The 3,605-nt window shown below is 47.0% G+C and overlaps 1 pseudogene; it reads left to right on the forward strand.

Annotated features, from left to right (window-relative positions):
- The first annotated feature begins 1,852 nt into the window (after window positions 1–1,852).
- LOC124556404 lies at window positions 1,853–1,969 on the forward strand (annotated as a pseudogene).
- Window positions 1,970–3,605: the final 1,636 nt, after the last annotated feature.

The following is a 3,605-nucleotide window of genomic DNA, read 5'->3' on the forward strand; positions in this document are numbered from 1 at the left end:
AGAATAAATGAAGAAGGAAGGAGCAAGAATAGATATGCTTTCACCGACACCACCTGGGGGAGTGGACCTGGTGCTGAACTTGGAGTCCATGCGGATCTAATCAGTGTCGACGTTGCTTGTTAGAGTGCTGTGGCCGGCCGCGGTGGCCGAGCGATTATAGGCACTTCAGTCCGGAACCGCGCGAATGCTACGGTCGCAGGTTCGAATCCTGCACGGGCATGGATGTGTGTGATGTCCTTAGGTTAGTTAGGTTTGAGTAGTTCTAAGTTCTACGGGACTGTTGACCTCAGATGTTAAGTATCATAGCGTTCAGAGCCATTTGAACCATTTGACGAGCGCTGTGTGTGTTCATGTTCGTTAGGTTACATAACAGCCATATTTATATTATTTAGTAAACAAATTCTGCATGGCTTTGGAACAATATCATGTCTCAATGTAACGTAATTAAGTTATGTGCTGTTCCTGCTTAGCTGTAGGAGAAATAAGAAGCCGCCACTAATCTATTATTAATTTCGTAAAAAATTCTTTGTAGAATAAATACAGAACTTTTCTAACTAGTGGATCCATGAATTTTGTAAAATTGCGTAATATGCATGATCTGTTGCTGCTGTGTATTTACACTGTTTGTTTTTGCTTGCTTACTTTATAAAATATTTACGTTCCTTTCTATTACATTTACAACGATGTGTTCGTTTATCTTCAGCCAGTATGTTGCATCCAGACATCTGATGGTTATATCGATCGGGTATATTCCCAGCACCACAATGAAGTGTCTGCAGCCGCCGCCACCTTGGCGTCCAGTGCTACAAGTCTGCAGACGTCTTGATGTAGAGGCGGCTTTAACTCTTCGAGCTGCACTCCTTCCAGTCACAACGGGAACTGACTGAAGATGAGGGCCGGGCCGATCTTCAGTGAATGAAGAACTGATCTGCCCAACTGTGTGCTGTCCAACCTGGCAGCAGGACGCTTGGACCGCCGCTCCTGAGCAGTACGAGCACCGCCTTGGGCTGTCGGCACACGGACCGTGCATCAGAACGTTGAGCGTTGAGTGTGCCTAGTTTCTGACGTAATAGCGTGGAATAGCACGTTCGGGAGTCTTTCATGTCAGGTATTCTGAGCGTTAACCAATGAGATGGCACAACGCCACCTACGTCACATACACGCCATCTCCCTTCAGTAAAGAGTTGTGAGGCGCCATAGTGGCATTCATTTCAAGACTATATGTATGTATGCCGTTACTGGAAAACCCGTTGTAAACTGTGCGATTCGTTCCAATACAATAATGAGAAACATCATATTCAGCCGGCACGGTAACTCAGCGTGTTCGGTCAGAGGGTTAGCTGCCCTCTGTAATAAAAAGAACTGAGTTAATGGATCAACGACGAACTGAAACGGGTGTCTTGCGACGTCCGCACTGAGCAGATACAACGAAAACGAACAAAATGAGATAAAAAAAAGCGGAGTGAGTAGCGTCACTGTTACATACAAAGATTGTAACCTACGGCGCTGTTTCGCGTCCCGGAACTTTCAAAATATTTTCCCTGACATTTGCGTTTTCATTAGGTTCCGATACTTTCTTATTAGCTTAATGTAAGTATATACTGTAATATTTGATGTTATGTAAATATAAGTTCACCTTTTTTCGAGGGGTGAGTGTGTTCTAGTGGCTTAATCTACAGGACAGCTTGCGCTACTTGTATAAAGATATTTTGCTCCTTTTTCTTTTACGCTTCGTAATTCACATGTTGCAAATATTCTGCCACTGGGTAGGAACAGTGATCAAGTAAGACTGACCTTGGGGTTTTACAAAAACGTGGGAATGATGAAATAATGTTTATCTTATGTGGAGATTGGCAACGGCCTTGCCGCAGTTGATACACCGGTTCCCGTGAGATCACCGAAGTTAAGCGCTGTCGGGCGTGGCCGGTACTTGGATGGGTGACCATCCAGCTGCCATGAGCTGTTGCCACTTTTCGGGGTGCACTCAGCCTCGTGATGCCAATTGAGGAGCTACTCGACCGAATAGTAGTGGCTCCGGTCATAGAAAACCATCATAACGACCGGGAGAGCGGTGTGCTGACCACACGCCCCTTCTATCCGCATCCTCAACTGAGGATGAAACGGCGGTCGGATGGTCCCGATGGGCCACTTGTGGCCTGAAGACGGAGTGCTTTTTTATGTGGAGATTGCAAATTTGTATCGCACTGTTTGTAATGGAACTTTTATATGCCTGTGTCCTTATTGTTTGGACATGGTACTTTTCTTTTCGTGGACGATGGAGGAAATGTGCGTTTTAATAGAGCTAACGTGGGAATTTTACCCGTGCCCGTGTAGTAAACAGTGTGATTTACGAACTAGAAACATCCCGCAGCTGCCGCTGGAGTGCGTTGCGATCGCGTTTACCACGTTGGGGCCCACGTACCGTATGCACAAGTCGCATCATTTCTGAGCGTTCAGTAGCACGTTGAACTTGGCACGCTCAACGTTGCCGTTCGACAGCACGGTCCGTGTGCCGACGGCTTTACCGCCTGTATGCTGGAACCACTTCTCAGGCTGTCCTTTGTGTCGCTGTTGGTTCTTGTGTCTACATGCCATCTTGGCGACTGACAACAGGGGCGTGCAGATTTCTGGGGCCGGGCCGAAGCACAGCTTCACTCGAAGAGGGCAGTGAGACTCCCACAGGCGTCCACAGCCACTGCCGGGCTACACCGACGGAACGGCCGCCGGGTCCTCCAACGACGGGGCCGCAGCACTGACCCCTGACGACGCCAGAGTCTGTGCCTGCGAATTCCTTTCCGGCCGCTGACGTACTACTGTGCGCCTTCGTGCAACAAGGACAGACGGCCGCTGCTAGGCAGTGTCGGGAAGAAGACAGAGTGCAAGATCCCCTCGCTTCTAAGATGATACTGTTATTGCTCAGCTTAGCCGAGAGTCCGTAGAGGGTGATATATGTGACGTACAGTATATCTGGTCAGCATTTCCGCCCGGAATTTGTGGGTTAAGTCGGACCTTCCTTGATTAGCCTTGGTCGGTCGTGTCGTCGGATTTCCTCCTACTTGTGCGCGGTGCAGCTCTCTTAAGTGTCGTCCCATGCAGATTCTTCATTGGCGCATTGGATGTTTCTGTCGGTGGAAGCTAATTATCTGAAATTGCTGTCGATCAACTATTTACTCGAAATTAACATTCAGAATGCCGTAATATCACTTTAATTCCTATTAGATCAATAATGAAACACTCATGTCACAAGCTACTCGTAACCAAGAGCATGGCTACCATCGAACAAGACAGGAAGAGCTCTTAACACCGACTGCCGACTTTGGCGCGCAGTCCGTATCTCTTACTAGTTTCGTCACAGTCCGTGGATTTCCGATAAAGTTCGTACTTACTAAGATATGCATTTGTTAATGAACGGGTGTGAATTTTAACGAGGCAAAGTTATGATAAATATTTTTAAACATCCAGAGGCTCTTCCTAGTATTCATGTTGTCATAAATGACTTTAATTATTAAATGTAAATAAACAAAATAGGTGACTGGCGCCAAGATGGCGGTACTTCCCGTCATGTACATTTCCCAGGCTGACACTTGTTGCTAAGGTCCAGCTCC

Source organism: Schistocerca americana, chromosome 1 (genome assembly GCF_021461395.2).
Source record: "Schistocerca americana isolate TAMUIC-IGC-003095 chromosome 1, iqSchAmer2.1, whole genome shotgun sequence".
NCBI classification, from domain to species: Eukaryota; Metazoa; Arthropoda; class Insecta; order Orthoptera; family Acrididae; genus Schistocerca; species Schistocerca americana.